The following is a 7,495-nucleotide window of genomic DNA, read 5'->3' as shown; positions in this document are numbered from 1 at the left end:
TCAATCTCCTTTTCTTTCTCTTCTCTGAGCCCTCTGCTTCAAGGAAGCCCTCCCCGCATCTTCCCCTCTTCAAATGTAGCCTGCCCACACTCTTGGGAGATTTTTAACCTGTGACCAGGGGAGAGGGAGGAGAAGGAAGGAAAGAGGAGAAGGGAATCCTAAGGCTAGGCAGGTAGTTCCTCTCCTGATGCTCTGACAAGGGGAATGTTGGCTTTCCCTGGAGCCCCCCAAACATCCACCTCTCCAGGGAGTTAGGGGCTGAGGAAGGAAAGCCTCCCCAGCCTGGGTACCTCCTCTGCCCTCCAGAACCATAATGAACTGAGGTGCAAATGGGTGGAGAAAGACCAAGAGAAAGTGAACACACATGGAAACCACAGGGCGGTCTGGCCCAGAGGTAGGTGATAGGAATTTCTGCATCTTTCCCTCAAGGGTCAACATCTCTCAATTTGTAAACCGTCTCTCTCTTTCTTTCCTCCCTTCCTTCCTTCCTTTCTTTCCTCCCTTTCTCCCTCCCTCCCTCCTTTCCTTCCTTCCTTCCTTCCTTTCTTCCTATCTCTCATCTCCCTTGGCCTTCAAGCTCCTGAGGGTAAGCTGTCATGGAGGTTCCATGGACTCAGACCCCAACGCCACCACACCTCACTCAGTCCCAAGGCATGAAGCAGTTCTGCCCCTCACTAGGCACCACTCACATCCCCAACAGCATCAGACTCTTCAGCCCAGTGTCCCCCCAGGCTCTAAAAGTCTGAGCTCTAAGCCCCCAGGGTCCCTGTCCTCTTCCCTCCACTATTCCCAGAAATCCTCACCCCTAGTTAAGCCGAGGTAGAGCCAGGAGTCCGGGGCCCCTGAGGCCCCTGGGCCATAGCTCAACAGGCTGGGCCACATTCCAGGTGGATTAACCTCTCTAATGCCAAGGGTGAGAAGCTACTAAGGCTCCCCCCACCCCATCTTTTTCACTCAGACAGACTTAGACTGAGACATGCTCTGTGCTCCAGGCTTCCTAGTCTGCTTCCCACCTAGAGATGATAAACAGAGAACTGAGGGTGTGGCAGGAGGGCTTGGGTAAGGGTGGGGGGGGGGTCCCAGTGAGGCATGCCTCTAACTTTTGGTCCTTAGTGAGGAAGGAGCTCTAAGGAGTGAAGAGCCCAGCTCTACCTGGCCATCCTTCTATTTTGCCTCAGTGAAGGGACTTGAGAGTTGAGTGAAAACAGGAAGGGGACAGAGAGAGATTCATCCCATTTCTGAGCCTTGGTTTCTCTGCCTTGGCTGAAAGGGGAAGGGAAAGGTCTTAAGTCCAGAGTGGAGCAAGGGACCAAGGAATAGAAGAGAGTAATAGTGAGAATAAAATCCTAAACTAGCAACCTAGGTGCCTTGGTTCTTTGGGGGACCTGTGGAAAGGAGAGAGCACTTCTCTCCTCCCAAGATGCCACCTCAGATGGAGGTGGAGCTGACTAGGGGAAAGGGGCCCATACAAAAGCTGCTTCTCTTAGAGCTGAGGTGGAGTTGAGGGGAGGGCATGGATGAAGGGGGCTGCCGGATGGAGGGGGGGAGCGTCTCCCTGCTGCCCTACCGGCTCCAGAGCCTGGAACAAAGCTGCTCTTGTCGGCTGCTCTCCACCCGCTGCCCCCCTCCCCTCTGTATAAACACGACCACCTTTTTCCATGACCCCATCCCCAGCCTGGGCGGAGAACCCAGGCATCCTCTGCTCTAGCCCGGGCCCCCAGCCTGCTCCCCAGGAGGCAGTGGTGGGCTGGGTTTCTCTGGCTTTGTGCCACCCTTGGGGGGGAGTGCAGACCCTTGAGTCTCCACCTCTCATCCCCAGGTGCCCTCCCTCCACCCCACTGGCCCCAGGGAGGGGCAGTGCCCAGGAGGCAGGCAGGCAGGCAATGCCAGTGGAATGTGTGTGGGCAACGGAGGGCACGGACAGGGTGGGGCAGAGGGGGGAACTGGAGGTGCCAGTTAGGTGGCTTTCTGAGCCAGGGGTGGGGGTGTGCCGGGTGGGGGGGTGTGCCCTGTGCTGCGTACCAGTCTGTAAGCCAGAGTGTGGCATGTGTGTGTGAGTGTGTGCTTGTGTCTAACTGGGATACCCACGGTGCAGACACACTCCCCCCTGCCCCCTCCCCTCTCCTCTCTCTTCTTGTATTATGGATATGGGACACTGCATGTGGTCCTCAACCTCAACTCAGCTTCTGAGGACTGACAGCAAAGGCAGGAGCCTCAGACTTGAGGACTGGGGTTGCAAATGCCCAGACATGGGCCCAGAAGGGGCACAGTCATCTCAACTTCTTGCCCTACAGACCCTTCCTGGGGCTCCCCTGTCCCCTCCCCCCTCCCAACCGTGCACATTCTTACCCTCTGGCCACCTGCAGAGGTTCCCTCCTACATACTGGGTCAGGTTGAGGGGACTGGGTTGTAACTGCTAAAGACAGAGAGGCAGTGTCAATGGTGCTCCGGACTAGGACTTCTGGGTCCTTGCCCCAGTCTCCCTGCTCTTCCTTTGTTTCGCCTGGCATCCCCCAAGAATACACCCAAGAGGCCCCTCACCTTAGCTGGAGGGAGCCAAGACTCACACCCTTGGCTGGGGATATGAGAGAGGGAATCCTGAACTGGGGTTCACAGGCCCCTCTCCCGTCCACTTGTCCCTCCAAACTCCTGGACCCAGAGGGCCAGGATCACTCTGGTAGGGACCCTTTCCTTGCCCTGCTGATGTCCAAGCTGTGCCATTCCACAGGAGAAGGAGCAACTTAGACCAGCTTGGTCCAAAAATCCACCCCTCAGACCCTCCAGGGGAAGCCTTAGGGAGGGCCGGCAGTGGTCTTTCCCCACAGGAGGGAACATTGTCTTCCCTCACACTCCAAGCATAAAAGTAGGCTAGAAGCCCCCTGGCTGAAGATTTCCCCAAATGCTCTCCCCGCTATTCACCGAGATGAGGGGGCAATAAAGACTAGCTCAGCCCCAGCCTGTCTCAAATCTTCCCCACTCCCTTCCCAGATCAGGGCTAACCCCCAAGTCGGGGCAGGAAGTCCCCCTCAAACCTTTCGGGACAGCCTGACCAGCCCTGGAACAGACGGAGCCGGCATCGCTTCTCGGCGCGCCCGCCCCCAGCCCACCTCACTGGAGGAACCGGGCGTCCTGAGCGGGCGAGCCTGTTCCCCCGACTGACTCACCTGGAGGGGAAGGGAGGAGGAAGGGAGGCCGCGGAGCCCCGAGGTCCCGGCGTCCGGCGGTCGCGGGGTTGGAGCGTCGCAGTGTCAGAGGCGCGGTACTGGGGGGCTTTGGGGGGGGTGGGCACCGGCTCTAGGCTGGGACTGTCCCGGGGCCTCTCCGAGCCCGCCCGCCCACGTGACCGCCCCAAAATATCCGACACATTTTCTCCCAAACCGCACACTGACTCTGCAGGCGGGGACACGGAAAATATTTTCTTTCTTTTTCTCCCTCCCCACCCCCCCCACCTCCCTCCCAGCCAGGCTCCCTCCTCCTCCTCCCGCCCTCGCTCCTCCCTCCCCTGCCGCCTGCCCCTGCCCAGCTCCCTCCTCGGTGCCCTGGGGCTGGGGGGCGGAGGGTGGGTGGGAGGGGGGCTGGGCGAAGGCGGCCGGAGCGCCTGGGTCTCTGCCCCTCCCATTTGCTGGGCTTCCGTGGCTCCATCCTCGGGAGGCCGGGCAAGGCTGGCAGAAGAGGTCAGTGTCCTGGGCCCATGATGCCACCCTTGCTCTCTGGCACTTTCCCCCTTCCAGCCATCTAGGGGGACTGGTTGAGTTTTCTGGCCAGGCTGTGGTTCAATGAGGCCACTCTCTGGTACCTCCCCAGGGTAGGCAATGGGAGCTGTATCCCCGTGTTCCCAGGGGTGGAGTGATGGAGCAGGAGTGTGCTAGAACAGATGCCAGTCTTAGCCCTTTGCTTAGCCTTCTCCTGCAGGTCAAAATAGTCTCTTCTTCCCCCTGGCTACCCCAGATGGTCCTTGGGACCAAGGAGCAAACTGATTTAACTAGGGAGTATGAAGGCGGGAGGTGGGAGGGTGGGGAGGGGCAGCTCTGAGTCCCGGGCTCAAAGACCGCCTCCCTCTCATCCTGCCTTCAGTAAACTAGGGGAGTTGGGGCAACTGGGTCTCTGGCTGCCAATCCCCACCTTTAGGCTCGGATCTGGAGTGGGAGAGGCTAGGGAGGAAGGCAGGAGGAACTGTGCTGGGAGTAGGAGGAGTCTTGGTCTGAGCATGAGAGAGAAAGCCCAAGCAGAGGGTGTGTGTCTGCCTTAACCAGTGCCTGCCTGCCCGGTAGATGCGCCACGAATGTGGTTGACTCTGGGTTTGTGTGTGTGTGTGTGTGTGTGTGTGCGCGTGCGCGCGCGCACTTGCACGTGTGTGCATGCTCACCCAGAGTCAGTGTTAGTGTCTGATGGGGACATTCTCTGACTCCATCATGACCACCACAGACTCAGTTCTAGAGTGGGAGGGAACCCAGGGTATCAGTCTCCTAGAATGGAGGACAGAGCAAGAGAAAGGAAAGGGTCTGGAGTCCAAGCTCTGTACATGGACCCCATTCACTCCCACAGGCATTAAGGGTAGAAGCGAGAAAGTGCAGAACGGGAGCAGTAGCAGGAGCTGTGTTAGGCTGCAGAGATGCACCCAAAGGACCTTCCCCAGCGACAGTCCCAGGGTGGACAGCGCTGGGGACATAGACTCTTGCTCATGTCACATTTTCCATACTGGAATTACTCTGCTCTGTCCTCGCTGCCACCCTAGGGACCAGGTGTCCTCCCTCCCAGAGAGAGACCACTTTTGGTAGCCACAGCCAGAAGAAGGAAAGAGGAAAAGAAGGGGCATTCTGTAGTTATCTCTGGAGAACAGGAGACGTGAATGGGGGCGCAGACAAGGCCCTCCCTTTCACTCCAGGGGTGGGAAGAGCTGGGAATAGGTACTCCAGGGTCCCGTCCCCAGGTGGCCTGGCTGCTGTTGACTTTGCTTGGTTACCCTGGGAGCTGCTCTGAGCGTGTGGGAGGGGTGGGTGTCATGGAGTTGGACCCAGGCGTCCAGGCTGGGGTGGGATGGCGCCCTGCCTGTGTGGCAGGGATCTTGCCAGGAGGCTGCAAATTTAACCCCTCCTGCCCTAGGGGTGGCGGCTGGGGGAAAGAGGGCGGGCCTAGCTGTGGTTTGTGAATGTGGCCCTGATTCCCCACCCACTGCCCCCTCCCGACACATCTGTACTTGGTTTACAGTGAATGAGTCTCCTGTCCTCAGGAACTGGGTGAGGGCACCACTCCTTCCCAGGGCCCGGGCCAGGCGGCCTAACACAGAACCAGGCGCCACCCCCATGACGCTCTCCCTGCCGGGTCTCCCCTCCCTCAGCATTTCCCCTTCTACCTCTTAGAAGGCTTCAGGGCCTGGTCCCCAGACCAAGAGTTCTAAGGCTGTACAGTTAGCATAGCAGATGGGGGACAGGGAAGATAAAATGGGGGACAAAATACTTGGAGTAGCCTGGAAAGACAGAGCAGATCTGGAATTCCCATCTGTCTTTACTCTCCCCTTTGTCCTGGTTTGTCTGTCAGTCTGCCCCTGTCGTTGTCTCCGGTGGGTGTTTGTCCATCCATCTGTCTCGGTAAAAATGACTCCGCCCTTCTTTCAGCCTTCTCAGTCCCCAGCCAGGGATCGTAGCCAGGGGGCGATGCCCAAGAAGACCCGCCCTGTGCTGGTTCCGCCCCTCGGGACTGCCTTGCCTCCTCCCCCACCCTCCCCATGGCCCAGTGACTGGGATCTGTCTGGCGGCTTCAGCGGTCTGGAAGTCAAACGAAAAACCCTATACAGAACTAAGGAACAAGGAAGAGAGGCATTGTGAAGGGTTCAGATTCTTCTCTTTGTCTTGCAGTAGAGCCAATCTACCCAGGGATTCCAGGAGGAAGCTTGGGAAAAAGGCCTCCCACTCCAGAAACTGGTGGAGAGAGCTCCCCTTATTTCTCTTTCTGTTGAGTCGTCTAGGTGCTGTTCTGTTTGTGGTGGCTCCACTTGGTCACCCTGGCTAATTAGAGAAATGGTATATTAGGGGCCCTAGAACTGGGCTTCCTTTATACTGCTCTTCCCAAAGACCAGAAGGAGAGGTGGTGAGAGGGAAAGGATCCAGACATCTGTCCCACCTGCCCTGACTTTGCTATGTTGCCCAACCCCAAATTGTCACCCTCACTACCTCCTTGCCAGCATCAAGACACTAAATAGATAATTTTCCATTTAGATAATTTTCCTATGCCCAGTCTGGTGCTGGGGGTAGGGAGATGTCCTATGCCATGCTCAGAGGCGGCTAGCCGATGAAGTTGGGGGAGCTCTGTTACAACCCCCAAGGACATCATTAAGGCATGGAAGTGCCACTGGGGCTTGGAGACCAGGGCACTCAGGGAGAGTGTGATGAAAACATGTTTTGTATAACATGTCTTCTCCTTTCCCTTCCTCTCCCCTTCTTCCTGCTCCTCCCCAAGGCCTGCTTTGTGCCATGGCTGATGTACTTGCTCAGTGTTACCTCTTGTACCAAGTCTAATCTGCTGCTTGCCAGTTTGTTGGCTCTGCTGGTGAATGAGTTTGTGCGTGGATGGCCCTTACCAGCCTCAGTGCTGCCCAGATCCCACATAGAAGAAGGCCTTGATTGCGGAACACAGGATTTTAAGAACTAAACAGCTCTAGAAACTTCTCCCTTTACTCCCCCAAACATGCACCTTTCGTGAATTCAACAAATCTTCATTAAGTATCCACTGTATGACAAGCACTGTATAAGCCCAGGAATACCAATGCCCTTGGTCCCTGCCCTTGCAAACCTATCTTCCCTGCCCTTGCATACTCTTAGGCTGGGGGAGGAGTCAGATGTCAACCAAATAATCCACAAAATTGCAGGTGATAACCAGCATGGAGAAGTATAAGGTACTATGAGAATGGACAGTAACAGGAATTTTCCCCCAGCCAAAGAGATCAGAAAACGTTTCTGGGAAAGAGTGAGAGGGAGAGAGGAGAGAAGAGAGGGCAGCAGAAGAGTATGTACAAAGGCCCTGGAATTGGGGTCCTGGCTCCCAGCCATCCTGCTGCCCCAGAAGGAGAAGGGACCCTTCATTCCTGCTCCCCACCTTGCTTTGGTATGCTACAAATGAGGGTTGGCCAAAGCACCTCCTAATGGTTAAAGGAGGACCCTGGAACACCTGGTGACCCTGCCCTGGTTCCATCCATCCTTTCATCTCCTCCTCCAGAAACAGAAACAGAAACAGAGACACAGATAAGGAAAAGGAATCCCTAGGTTTAGGCCTGAGATTATACACAGAAAACAAGGCCCCACGTTGTTGGCAAAGCCCTCAGGGTGAGTTTGCCCAGCTGGAGTCTTACCAGAGGCTCCACTGAGCTGTTCTACCATGTACCCCACCCCCCTCTCTGATCCAGCCCTAACCTGTTCTCCTCCTGGAATGAGGAGCATATTTGCCTCCATAGTTGCCTGGAGAGTGAGGTGAGCACTCCAGGTGTGTGCCAGTCACCATG

This window comes from Pteronotus mesoamericanus, unplaced genomic scaffold (assembly GCF_021234165.1).
Source record: "Pteronotus mesoamericanus isolate MK-2021 breed Mesoamerican mustached bat unplaced genomic scaffold, CSHL_Meso_final scaffold_21, whole genome shotgun sequence".
In the NCBI taxonomy this organism is placed as follows: Eukaryota; Metazoa; Chordata; class Mammalia; order Chiroptera; family Mormoopidae; genus Pteronotus; species Pteronotus mesoamericanus.
Note: the sequence above shows the minus strand (reverse complement) of the source record.